At 41.9% G+C, this 13,340-nt stretch overlaps 9 non-coding genes across 9 annotated transcripts; 8 read left to right on the top strand and 1 right to left on the bottom strand.

Annotated features, from left to right (window-relative positions):
* The first annotated feature begins 726 nt into the window (after positions 1-726).
* trnag-acc (transfer RNA glycine (anticodon ACC)) lies at positions 727-794 on the top strand. Its single transcript has one exon. It is a non-coding gene; the product is annotated as a tRNA-Gly (tRNA).
* A 430-nt stretch (positions 795-1,224) lies between these two features.
* Positions 1,225-1,298, top strand: trnan-guu (transfer RNA asparagine (anticodon GUU)). The gene has a single exon. It is a non-coding gene; the product is annotated as a tRNA-Asn (tRNA).
* A 1,727-nt stretch (positions 1,299-3,025) lies between these two features.
* On the top strand, positions 3,026-3,099 carry trnan-guu (transfer RNA asparagine (anticodon GUU)). The gene has a single exon. It is a non-coding gene; the product is annotated as a tRNA-Asn (tRNA).
* A 559-nt stretch (positions 3,100-3,658) lies between these two features.
* Positions 3,659-3,730, top strand: trnae-uuc (transfer RNA glutamic acid (anticodon UUC)). Its single transcript has one exon. It is a non-coding gene; the product is annotated as a tRNA-Glu (tRNA).
* A 420-nt stretch (positions 3,731-4,150) lies between these two features.
* Positions 4,151-4,223, top strand: trnav-cac (transfer RNA valine (anticodon CAC)). Its single transcript has one exon. It is a non-coding gene; the product is annotated as a tRNA-Val (tRNA).
* Positions 4,224-5,504: 1,281 nt separating this feature from the next.
* Positions 5,505-5,576, top strand: trnae-uuc (transfer RNA glutamic acid (anticodon UUC)). The gene has a single exon. It is a non-coding gene; the product is annotated as a tRNA-Glu (tRNA).
* Positions 5,577-5,966: 390 nt separating this feature from the next.
* trnav-cac (transfer RNA valine (anticodon CAC)) lies at positions 5,967-6,039 on the top strand. The gene has a single exon. It is a non-coding gene; the product is annotated as a tRNA-Val (tRNA).
* Positions 6,040-7,378: 1,339 nt separating this feature from the next.
* Positions 7,379-7,451, bottom strand: trnat-ugu (transfer RNA threonine (anticodon UGU)). The gene has a single exon. It is a non-coding gene; the product is annotated as a tRNA-Thr (tRNA).
* Positions 7,452-9,622: 2,171 nt separating this feature from the next.
* Positions 9,623-9,694, top strand: trnap-cgg (transfer RNA proline (anticodon CGG)). Its single transcript has one exon. It is a non-coding gene; the product is annotated as a tRNA-Pro (tRNA).
* The last annotated feature ends 3,646 nt before the right edge of the window (positions 9,695-13,340 follow it).

The raw sequence follows: 13,340 nt of genomic DNA on the forward strand, positions 1-13,340 counted from the left end.
AGGAGTGTGTGAGTGCGGACAATTTGCGCTGTGCACCTTCCTGTAACCAGTATCTGGCAGATGGGATCCTGGTGGTCTCGTGGTTAGGATTCATTGCTTTCAGATGTCGCAGACTGGCCTCGACATATGAAGATTTAATGCATTTTTAACGTAAGAGTGAAAAGCTTTGGGGTTTTCCTTTATCCGACTTGCCAAAGGCTTCTCATGCCCCCTACTAGCTGTCCTAAGCCCTATTTTTTAACTCATTCCGAGCTAACTTGTAACCCTATATCGGTGTTATCAAGTGTTGAAAGTGGAAGTTTGGCCTGGTGTCGCATTGGGTACCAGCTTTGAAGAAATGTAGCAACTTAAAGCTTTTGCAGAATGGCATGAGGCGTATTGTAGTGATATGAGTCGAGTGTAACAGACAGTGTGCAAATGATTTGAACACGTTTTAAGAGTGTTTAGACTGATGTGGTGAAAGCAGAGGCATATTTGGGAGAATGAGGCGGTGTGAGAGGGGGATTGTTGCAGAGTGCTTGTGTTTTGGAGGAAGGTTGAAAGTTTGAGATGCGGTTGTGAATGAAAGGAAGGTGTTGAACAGCATGAGAGGCTTGTGCGATGTTGCGTGTGAGATTTGAGTGAGAGCATTTGTGGGCATTTGGGGAACGAAAGGACAAAGTAAGGAAATTACAATGCTGCTGAGTGTGAAGGAAGAGAGAGCATGTGGGAACGTCACTAGGAAGAGCGGTGGTTCAGTGGTAGAATTCTCGCCTACCACGTGGGAGGCCCGGGTTCGATTCCCGGCCAATGCAAAGCTTCTTCTTTCTCCGTTCACTCTGTATATTGAAGTGTATCTCCAGCCAAAATTGGGGGAAAACAAGGGAAATATTAAGTCTGGGAACTAAATCCTGAGGGAAACAGATCACAATATTCGGAAGGAGGTGCAGTTGTGAATGGTGTTATTGGTGATTGAGTGGGAAGTATCGGATCTTTGGGCTACTGGTGGCCAGTTCCCTTCCCTCCCGCTGAATTCCTGCCTGTGAAAAGAGATATGGATTCATTTTACCTGCCCGTTCATAGGAGAAACACACTACAGCAGTGCTGCAGGATCAACGGAACTAAAGAGACTTGTATAGAATTGTAAACAGTGCGGTCATGCTGCAGTTCTGGAACAGGTTTTCAGAAATAGAATTGTGGTCATTGACACACTAGTTTAGAATATATTTAATTGCTGTTGTCTCAGTCTCTGTGGCGCAATTGGTCAGCGCGTTCGGCTGTTAACCGAAAGGTTGGTGGTTCGAGACCACCCAGGGACTGAGTTTTGCTACTTTCTCACTGTCAGCATTCACGGGTAAACAGTTGCCTGCTTCAACTCATTGAAAAGTCTGGAACGACGAGAGAGAATTTGGTAGTGTACAAGCTGACACATTGTATATACCTCTGATTCTGTGCGTGCCTTTGTATCTTTCGAGTCACCAGGATCTCTATATGTCTGCGCCTGAATCTAGTGTGCCCCTGCATCTGTATGTGTCCCTGAGTCTGTGTATGCCCCCCTGTTTCTCTGTAGGGTCCAATACCTGTGTGTGTGTGTGTGTGTGTGTGTGTGTGTGTATCCCTGTAAATGTCTGATTCTTTGTGCCTTTTTTAAGACTAAACCGTGAAAATGTCTGACAAACGAATTGCAGAGGGCAGAAATGTTTCCCCACTAAGATTCTGAATTTGATTAACGTCTGATAACTGCATCGAATGTACAATTTGAAGTTTCAAATAATCCCAACTTCAATCTCCAGACATTATCCCCCAATGGGAAATGAAGAACACGATTTATCTGCGGTGCCTGGTTATAAAAAGGGCGAATACGTCAGCCGAGATCGTTCTATAAACTCCAATCTCGGACAATATCGTTCAATATTCATATTTCAGTAACCGGTTCGCAGACTCACAAGCATCAGCGCCTGCAGTCGCTGTTGTTCGCCAGCAGATGATGGTGTTGTAACACTTTAATCACAAGGTTAGTGCAGCAGGTTTGAGGAGATATTTGAGGAACATTTATTTCCCTGTTTCCATGGAAAGGGAACAATCAGTAAAGCAATGGCGTTAATATCTCTGTCAGTAACATTCACAGGGAAATCTGGCCGAAGGATAGTGAATTTAATACTTGCATTCATATTTACCTTCCGGCTAGTGAATATGTCGATTACCAGCTAATTATTGTATAAACTTACCATTTTGTGATTTAAAGATTTGTCTCTTTTATCATCCAGACATTATCAAATAATATTTCATTATAATTGGACACATGCCTCTTTTTCGCTGGATTTTCCTTTCCTCGGCGCTCATTATTTTCCTTCGTCCGTTCAGAAATCCAGCCGAACCCTACCTCTATAATATGTTCTGTGTATATGTAAATATAGTTCTTTGACTTCAGCACAATTCGAGCCCTAACTCACTCTGATCTATAACACAATTTCACCCACACAATTATTTTGAACTTTTTAGTGAATATCCATCTATTCTTCTCACTCGCTCTTTGTTCGATTCCATCTATTAGACACATTTTATAGAAAAACAATTAGTGAGAAAGTGTCTGCTTTATTAGTGATACACGGGTGTGTTCAGTAGTGCATGACATAGAGCCTAGCACAATAATACCTGAGATGGAGCCTAATGTAACGTAAGTGAACTCTTGACTAAGTAATAATAGTTCAGAGACGATGACTTGTAGCATTTATCATGGCATGTCCACATGTATTAATAAATGAAGCGGCATGTAATGTACTGTAAACAGTTGCAAAGTCTATTGCAATAATGATTCAAATGAGTCAAACGCAGTATATAAAGAGACATGGCCTAGTGCATTACTGTACAAGACTGCACCAAATGTGTGATTGTAGTGAACACTGCCATGAACAGTCATAAATGAGACAGGGTTAATTGTAGCCCTTATAGAAGCAAAGCCCAGTGCATTCATAACGAAATTAAGCTTCAGATTGCGTCATCATTGGTCACAAACTGGTTTAGAATATACTTAGCTGCTGTTTCAGTCTCTGTGGCGCAATTGGTCAGCGCGTTCGGCTGTTAACTGAAAGGTTGGTGGTTCGAGACCACCCAGGGACGGAATTTTACTATTTCCTCACCATCAGCATTCACGGGTAAGCAGTTGCCTGTTGGCAATGGGTCCGTGGGTGCCAATAAAAAATAGGTGTGAATTGTTCCCGGCTGTACTGTTATCTGGTATTACCAACATTATATAATGACGATTGACTTCAAGCATATTACATATAACATTGTATATACATATACACATATATATATCTGTACACCATTACATATATATATAATATATATGTGTAATTATACCTTTAAACATAAAAAAAATACAATTGAAAAATGAACTTGTGGCTGAGTATTTGTTCCAATTCCATATTCCTGTTTCCATTCATTCCTGGATAGATCATAAATCTGTCTAACCCAAACTGAAATGTGTTCAATGATGGAGCACCAGAACCCTCTGGAGTAGAGAATTCCCAAGATTCACCAGCCTTTGAGTGAAGCAATTTCTCCTCATCTCAGTCCTGAATCATCAGCGCCTTATCCTGAGATTGTGTCCCCGTGTAGAAATAAAACAAAAGGCAGGTGGCGCATGGATAAATTAATATTTTTGAATTTACCAGCTTCCCTGGTGGTCTAGTGGTTAGGATTCGGCGCTTTCACCGCCGCGGCCCGGGTTCGATTCCCGGTCAGGGAATGTAGATTTATTGCTGTACAACAATCCTGCGTTACTTCCCGGTCTGTACCAGTTCTGTCGGAATCAGTATCAGGGAGATTTCCTTTTCAGTATCTGAATTGCGAATGTCACATTTAAAGAACAAAGAAAAAAGGGAGCGACAGGTTACAAAGCGCTGATGACACAAATGCTGAGATTATTCGAAGAAAAATGAAAATGATGCATCAATGATTGGGTAGAAATCAATGATCCCTTAGATACTTGTGAGACGAACGCTTTTAAATTTTGATGTTGGGGATAAGTTGTACAATCAGATTGAAAGTAACGGTTCTCTTCCTGAATTCAGTGACATGGGCTCTCAGTCTAACCATCGGAACCTGCAGCAACACAGCGCAGTTGAACATTGCAGACAGGCTGATTTGCTCCATTAGTTTTCCAGTTGTTTCTGTAGTGTAGTGGTTATCACGATCGTCTCACACGCGAAAGGTTCCCGGTTCAAAACCGGGCAGAAACAATCGTTAAGCTTGCTTATGTTGGGGAAGGGAAATTATTTGGTTTCAGTTTGTTGCTGCACATTATCCGAACCTCGATGTTAAAGACATGTTATCATTTCTCTGATTTCATCCTCAGATACTTTCTGTGAAATAAGGTGCACTGACGGGGAAGTTCGATTTTGACACCGAGCATTTATTCGCATCTCGTTCAGTCTCCAACAGAATTTAATGGGTTTATAGGTGCAGACGAATATGGTTATTCACTATCAGAAATTTCTGATAGTAATGTCTGCTCAAACAGACAGATACAAGTAATACTGTAAGTGAACTAGAGGAAAAGGCGCACATTTCACAGAAGAATCACATGACGAAAACGACACTGCACACACTCCTGCATTCAATCTTACAAAAGCAGTAAGGATCAAAATTTAAATCCATTTCGCTCGCGTTGGGATTCAAACCCGCACCTCCACGGAGATTGGAGCCTTAGACCGCTCGGCCATACAACCACATTGACGTATGTCACAATCATATTATTTAATGGAAATGTTACTGAAATTCGCTTAAAGAAATGGAATTGGGAAAGGCCATCGGGAGGATTGAGCCTGATCCTTCTCTGAATCAGGGCAGCCTGAACTGTGTAACAAACAGAAATCATCTCACTTTAGAAACACAATGAGCTGCACTGAAGGGACACCATCATTTAAACTGTCCTTAAGCTTGTCGTTTCTTAATTTCCTGTTGCTCTGTTTTTTGAAGGGAAGTAGTGGGGGCGTGGAGATGGCCTTCGCGTGATATTCGTCTCCATCGAGTATACACTGAAGGCTCTGAAGAAGATGTCACAGCTTCTGAACTCTGGGGACTTACTGGGGGTGGGAGAACACTCTGACTGCCGGGTCCCGGAGTAACAAGGTAACACTGAGCTGGGGATGGCGGAACCCGGGTGTTCCAATGGTGCAACGCCATCGTTTTCACCACCATGGGCTCGATGACAGGTGTCAAGTGTGGAAATAAGCAGAGTATGTTTTTATAATGAGAAACCTGCCTATTGTGTGACGGAAGAGAACGAAGAGAATGGCTAAAATGAGGATGATCCGCTGATTGGGAAAGTCACTGTCAGCTTCCCTGTTGGATCAGTGGTTTGGATTCTGCACTGTGGCCGCAAGTTTATATCACTTGTGTGTGATATAAACATGGCAATGTGAAGGAGAAACTTGTATTTGGTGAATAAAAAGACAGAAACAGAACAAAAGGCAGGTGGTTCATGGATAAATTAATATTTTATAAAGTATTTATCAGCTTCCCTGGTGGTCTAGTGGTTAGGATTCGGCGCTTTCACCGCCATGGCCCGGGTTCGATTCCCGGTCAGGGAATGTAGATTTATTTGCGGTACAACAATCCCGTGTTACTTCCAGTTCTGGAGGGATGAGGGAGATTTCCTCTTCAGTACATGAATTGGAAATGTCAGATTTAAAGAACAAAGAAATAAGGGAGCGACAGGATACAAAATGCGAATGATTATCGGAAGAAAGATGAAAATGATGCATTAATGAATGGACAGAAATCATTTCTCCCTTAGATATTTGCCAGACGAACGCTTTTCAATTTTGATGTGAGGGATAAGTTGTACAATCAGATTGAAAGTAACGGTTATCTTCCTGAATTCAGTGACATGGGCTCTCAGTCGAACCATCGGAACCTGTAGCAACACAGCCTAGTTGAACATTGCAGGCAGGCAGATTTGCTCTATGGCGTTTCTCGATGTTTCTGTAGTGTAGTGGTTATCACGTTCGCCTCACACGCGAAAGAGCCCCGGTTCGAAGCCAGGCAGAAACAATCGTTTAGCTTTCTTATGTTGGGGAAGGGAAAATTGTTTGATTTCAATTTACTGCTCAACATTATCCGAACCTCGGTGTTAGAAAACATGTTATCATTGCTCTGACATCACCTTCAAATACTTCCTGTGAAATAAGGTGCACTGATGGGAAAGTTCGATTTTGACAACGAGCATTTATTCCCATCTGGTTCAGTCTGCAACAGCATTTATTGGGTTTATAGTTGCAGACTAATATGGTTAATCACCATCTGAAATATCTGAGCGTATTGTGTGCTCAAACAGACAGGTACAAATGATACTGGAAGTGTTTGCCGTCTCGATGTTGTGCTGGTTGTTATAATTCACACTCAGTTACTGGTTTGAAAAGAATAAATATTGAACTCGGAAACTTAACTCTCTGTCTTGCTCCACATTTGTTGCAAACCCTGCTGAGAACTTCCAGTCCTTTCTGTTTTTATTCTAACAGGAATTATAGGAGGAGAAACAGACCACTCGGGCCATCGAGATTTCCACCATTCAATATCATCATGGCTGATCTTGGGATAAAATTTCGTTTTTCCAACAGCTCCCCGTATCCCTGAATTCTCCAAGAGATCAGAAACCTGTTTATCCCGACCTTAAATGTGCTCGATGATGGGGCATACATAACTGTCAGGCACAGAAAATACCAAAGATTCTTGCCCTTTGTGTGAAGTAATTTCTCCTTATCTTAGCCCTAAATGACCAGCCGGTGATCTGTGCAGCAGGGGGTTAGATTCCCGACCAGCAGAGAAAAAGAAAATCTCTCAGCCTCCATCCTATCAAACCGAATCAGAACTGTGTAAGTTTAAATAGATCACCGCTTATTCTTCTAAACTCCAGAGAATTTCATCACAGGACAACTCACTGACCCCAGGGAACAATCTGGTGAACCTTCTCTTTACCGTTTCTAATGCAAAGCATATCCCTTTTTAAATGTGACTGTCACATCTGCGCTGAATATTCAACCTGGTTTCCACAAAATCCTGTGTAACAGCAGAAACACCTCGTTATTTTTAAACTCCAGTCTGCCGGCAATGAGAACAAAATGTAATTTCCCTTCCAAATATCTGCTGCACCTACATGCTAACTTTATACATTCCTTGTACAAACGCATCTATTCCATTCTTAATATCAACATTTATATTTATCAGCTCGTCAAATATGTTCTGCTCTTTCGATTTCTTTTCACGACGAAGAATATCGTTTCGATTTCCAAATTAGCACCTAATCTGCCCCTCCACTCATGAGAGGACACCGTTTCGCCTCCCACTCTATTTGCCTTTTTCCAACAGTTTGTATTAGCTAAACTTTGGACGGAGGCTCCAGCGAGAATTGAACTCGCGACCCCTGGTTTACAAGACCAGTGCTCTAACCACTGAGCTATGGAGCCAAATGCTGTCAGCACCTCCCGGTACTAGTAAGATTATCAGTGGATTGAGGAGCAGGATGGGGTTTGTGGTGGGGGATTTTTGATGAATGTGGAAATGTCTGAGGGTGGGGAGCAGGAAGTTAAAAGACACACCTTGAAAGTGACATGATTTGACACGTGTGCTGTATGTGTATCTGACATGTATGTTGTGTGTCTGACATGTATGTTCTTCAGAGTTTATCCTTAGTGTCACATCTTTGACTTCTCCAGCTCCGATGCCAGTTCATCCAGCTGGAAGATTTAGATGTTGTTCCCTTCACAGACGCTGTGAGACGTATTTTCATTAAATGAAGAATTAAACAAAAAATGATTCACTCGGTGACTGGGAATCGAAACCGCGTCACGGCGCCGATCCTGATCACTAGACCTTCAGTGTTGCTGATGTGAGAGATTTGTAATGAATTGACCATCTCTGTGCCCATGGCTTTATTTCCAATAATTTTCAACAAAACTAAATCACGATGAGAAATGACGGGAGGTGAAAATGACAGGATTTGAACCTCAGTTAGAAAGTCCCAATCCATCCGCTGAGCAGGGATTGCAGTCTCAATGTTTGCAATTCTGTCACTTATATCGTCAGACAGTCATTTAGCCTGTGTTCCTGTCTGTCTTCTCGATCGGAGTAATTCCATTCCTTCCAGTTTTGATAAAGGGTGACCTGGATTCGAAACGTCAGCTCTATTCTCTCCTGATAGACGCTGCCAGATCTGCTGAGCTATTCCAGCATTTTCCCTTTTTGTGTCCGATTCCAGCATCCCCAGTAATTTGCTCCACTCCTTCCACACACGCTCCTTCACTTCGGTTTACATTGATATTTATCTCTTCTTTCTTCCTGCCAAAAACGGCACTGCACCAACTCCGACATTCAATGGGAACTGCTGGAATTCAGCTACAGAGACCAAAACGGAAACTTAAACTCGCTTCAGCAGCAGGTGGATTTGAAACCACAGCTCAACAGAGACATACCGGCTTTAAACTGTTCCGCCAGGGTATCACATCACCGTCCTGCCCTTTACTAACAACATTACTGAAATTCATTCGCGACAAAACAACTGAGGCAGGCTTGAGCCTGTTCATTCACTGAATCAATTCATCCTGAACTGTGTAACAAACAGATATCACATCTAGTCAAAAACAGAATGAGCTGCATTGAAGGAGCAGCAGCATTTAAACTGCCCTTAATCTTGTCTGGTCCCCAGTATCCTGTGAAGTTGCGGGATGAAATTGACCCTTCCTGTTATTTGGGAGTGGAGAGTGTTTATTGCCTGAATTTCCATGCGTTCCATTGTGGAAGATGATCAAAAATTGTCTTTGACCAACATTTAACCAGACAGCGGATTCACTCGGAGTGATGGTGGGTTCCAGTTCCATACCTGGGATCACAACATCAATTCATGTCACTTACTGTCAACCCAATATTTCTAATAGGTTTAATGCCTCAATATTTCAAAAACGTTGGATGTTTAATCTCATTTACTTCATTTTATATTTCATTATTTCCTCTCAGATGAATTTCCATTCGAGGCAAGTCTCTGTTTGCAAATGTTTTGTTCATATAGAACATAAGTGACTCCTCCATCCAATGGTAACAGCGATTACTGTTCAGTGCAGTATGAAAGCGGCAATGAGGTGAAACAGTCCCACAAGCTGCTCATGTCTTACTTCCAATTCCCAAAATCTACTAACCTCATCACTGCGGTTCCTCTGTCATCACTGTACAGTTCACGCACCGGTTCCCTATTATCCACAGCACGCGGGACTGTTTCAGTGATCTTGTGAATGGTCTCATTCTGTGGTATAAACATGGTGTGAAATTCTGCTTTCCTCACGCTCAGGCCATGACCCACAGGACTCACTTTTATCTCTCCTGAATTGCACGCTATCACAGCCCTTTCCTGTTGTTATGTTGCCTCGTTCCTGGATTTCACGTGTTTAAAACTTCCTACCTTTCCAACCTTTAACCATTACAATGAAATGTTATGGAGGTGTAAGAAGTGAATCCTTCCCCTGTGCACACTTGCTGCCTGGCTTCTTGAGTTTCTTTTTCCAGCTCTTCCAAATTTCACTGCAGTTGTCTGATCATATTTAAATGACAATATAAGTATCTGCATTTGACCAATACTATCGTCACCGGCTCGTTGGTGTAGTGGTATGATTCTCGCTTCGGGTGCGAGAGGTCCCGGGTTCAAATCCCGGATGAACCCCATTGTTATTCATGACCAAGTTTTGTTCATTTCTTTGCTGTGCGCACAGTAGAATGATTTTATCCCCGGTTTGGTTTGAGAACCCGATAATGCAGGAAATCCAACAATACAACTAATTCAGGGTGTTTTCATAAGTTAACTGTGCTCGTTCACATTCTCTTTATGCCCAGTCAACAATTCAGAGGACCCAGTCCCTGTGGGTTCCAGCCCCTGCTTGTATGTACGTTGTTATTCATTCATGTGATGTGGATGACTACTCCATCTTCTGTACATATTTCTCTCTCCTTGCTTCTCTGTATCGACCTCAGTCTTTTTCAGTCTCTGTGTGCCTATATCTCATTTCCCTAGTTTGTTCTTGTTTCCCTCTAAGCTCTTGCTGTCTGTGTGACCAAGTTTCATTGGGACAGTTGTCCTCGGAAAGGGATTTAATGCGATGACGCTGTTCTCTTTGAGGTTTGGAATAATGAAAAGTGAACTCATTGAAAACTCTGGAACTACGAGAGAGAGTTTGGCAGTGCACAAGCTGAGAGATTGTATATGCCCCTGATTCTGTGTTCGCCCTTGTATCTTTCGACTTACCAGTATCTCTATATGTCTGCGCCTGAATCTTGGTGTATCTGCATATATACGTGCCGCTGCATTTATGTGTTCCTGAATCTGTGCATGCCCCCCCCCCCACCTCCGTATCTCTGTAAGCCCCAATGCCTCTGTGTGTGTGTGTGCGTGTGTGTGTGTGATGGTGTGTGTGATGGTGTGTGTGTGTGTGTGTGTGTGTGTGTGTGATGGTGTGTATGTGTGTGTGTGTGTGTGATGGTGTGTGTGTGTGTGTGTGTGTGTGTGTGATGGTGTGTGTGTGTGTGTGTGTGTGTGATGGTGTGTGTGATGGTGTGTGTGTGTGTGTGTGTGATGGTGTGTGTGTGTGTGTGTGTGTGTGATTGTGTGTGTGTGTGATGGTGTGTGTGATGGTGTGTGTGTGTGTGTGTGATGGTGTGTGTGTGTGTGTGTGTGTGTGTGTGTGATGGTGTGTGTGTGTGTGTGTGTGATGGTGTGTGTGTGTGTGATGGTGTGTGTGTGTGTGTGTGTGTGATGGTGTGTGTGTGTGTGTGTGTGATGGTGTGTGTGTGTGTGTGTGTGTGTTTGTGCGTGTCCATCCCTGTAAATGTCTGATTCTTTGTGCCTTTTTAAGACTAAACCTTGAAAATGTCTGACAAACGAATTAAAGGGGCAGAAATGTTTATCCATTAAGATTCTGAATGTGATTAAGATCTAGTAACTGCATCGAATGTACAATTTGAAGTCTCACATAATCCCAACTTCAATCTCCAGACATTGTCTCCCACTGGGAAATGAAGAACAGGGTTTATCTGCGGTGCCTGGTTATAAAAAGGGCGAATACGCCAGCCGAGATCCTTCTACAAACTCCAATTTCAGACAATATCGTTCAATATTCACATTTCAGCGACCGGTTCGCAGACTCACAAGAACCAACGCCTGCAGTCTCTGTGGTCCGCCAGCAGATGGTGGTGTTGTACACTTTAATCACAAGATAGTGCAGCAGGTTTGAGGAAATATTTTAATGCTCTCGTACATATATTAACTCAGAGCCAAAGATTAATGCAGAGCACGAGATGATCATGCACACGCACCAAATGCAAATTTTTAAATACAAATGGGAGGTAAGTGATGAAAGTAAAATTTAAACATGAATTTTAATTGACATATCTACCGACAACTAGCCCAATGTACATTGCACCAAAAACACGTTGAGAAAACAAATTAAGCTACTGGTCTTCTACCCATTACCATCACAAATATAAAAAAATCAGAAATGACATCCAAGCTCCGAAACAGCAACATCTACAGCACTGCCGTCACTCTGGTGAAGGTGAAATGTTTCAATTCACTCACATTTCAAACTGACAGAATGGATTTGAAAAATCTCTCAATGTTTTACTGAGTAAAAACTCTAACATTAATTGCCCGCATCATAAACAACAGCTTTGTTATTGTCTCTTTCTTTTCCAGATCAAATGATTGCTTGAGTTTTGGACGCCCTTAGCTGATTATCAAGGCCCCTGTATGGCTCAAATACAATATCAGCTCCGTGACTCTACCACTAAAATTCTGTTTATCATTCTGAATCTGTAACGGAGGATATCTTAGACGTTATTTCAGTTTTCAGTGTGAAATGAACGAGACATATTTTGTTATAATGTAATTGTGGTTAATAGGTTCCCCATAGTTTAAATATCATGTACAAGTAAGAAACGTTTCTCATTCCTTGTTCGCTTTTGTTAATTAGTCTTTCTTTAAGGTCCTGTTTTCAGTTTCTGGTGTATGTAACAGATGTACAAATATTGACGGATTCCATATACATGTGTTCTGTTCTCAGTGTGAAGTTCAGTCGTTACATTCACTTTTCTAACCTCAAAATATAATGTCGCTATAAAATATTCTCTGAACTTTAAAATAAATACTGAAGGAAAATTTAACCATCTCTGGTTTAGCTTAATTCCGCTCTCCAAAACCAACCAACTCCGCTTCATTTTCCCTATTACAGAGTTTCCCCCCTTTCCCAGACAGCCATGTTCTCCCAGTCATGTCTAGGATGTGCTTGAACTCAAGGCCGTTTAGTGAAAGAGTCACTCCGCCACCCAGTGGCCAGTTTATGTAAAGCAACCTTTTCATGATAAAATCCAGAGACATCATGCGCGAAGAATGCAGAGGATCTCAGTGATTTCACTCAGAATCTGGTCTGTCATTGCCCGAGTTTCAGATAATTCTAAGAAGCAAAATCTCTGCTTCATCAGAGGCCGATGCAGGGTACTGTGTGGCAGGAGATAGTTTCCTTCACACTGCCCCTTAAAAACACTATCAGAGTCCGCGGCAGGAAATACTTTCCTTTATAATGTCCCTTAAAAACACTATCAGAGTCGCTGCAGCATGGGTTAACTGTGAATCTCTCTATATTTCGTCTGATGAAATACTTACAAGGCAGACATGCCACAAGCTAGACAGAGAACACATACAGAACAGAGGTGCAAACCATGAGGTGAACCCAAGAGACTGAGGTGTATTTCACGTAAGCACATGCTAGATCATAAATTTTCAAATTATGGCGGGTGTTGTGGGATAATTTGGAGTGACCAATACTGTCTTTAACTACAGAAAGAAAAACTCACGAGACAGATATCTTTGTGTAAGGACGAAACATTTATTTTGAAAAAAACACAAAATACAGATGCTTGGAGATGACCAAAAGTGTTAAGTAGCTCTGGAATACAGCGTCAGAACCTTTCCAATGTATCTAAAGTGTGCAATCAATAACAGATCAATTATACATTTTCGTACCGATCATTTCGGTCTCATATTAGTTTAAACATCAATTACACTCAGTGAACATACATGAATAATAATTCCTGACAAGTTGTTCAGCCAATCGCATTTTACAACACAGCATAATGATATCTCATCCATCTACTTAAACAGGAGGCTGAATCATCTGTAATCAGTATCTGGGAGAATCAGGAAGATGAGATAGAGTCATAAAGTTACAAAGGTTTACAGCATGGAAGCAGGTCTTTCGACCCAACATGTCCATGCCGCCCTTTTTTAACAAGTAACCTATTCCCAATTGCCCGCTTTT

Source organism: Carcharhinus amblyrhynchos, unplaced genomic scaffold (genome assembly GCF_965287045.1).
Source record: "Carcharhinus amblyrhynchos unplaced genomic scaffold, sCarAmb.v2.hapA scaffold_38, whole genome shotgun sequence".
In the NCBI taxonomy this organism is placed as follows: domain Eukaryota; kingdom Metazoa; phylum Chordata; class Chondrichthyes; order Carcharhiniformes; family Carcharhinidae; genus Carcharhinus; species Carcharhinus amblyrhynchos.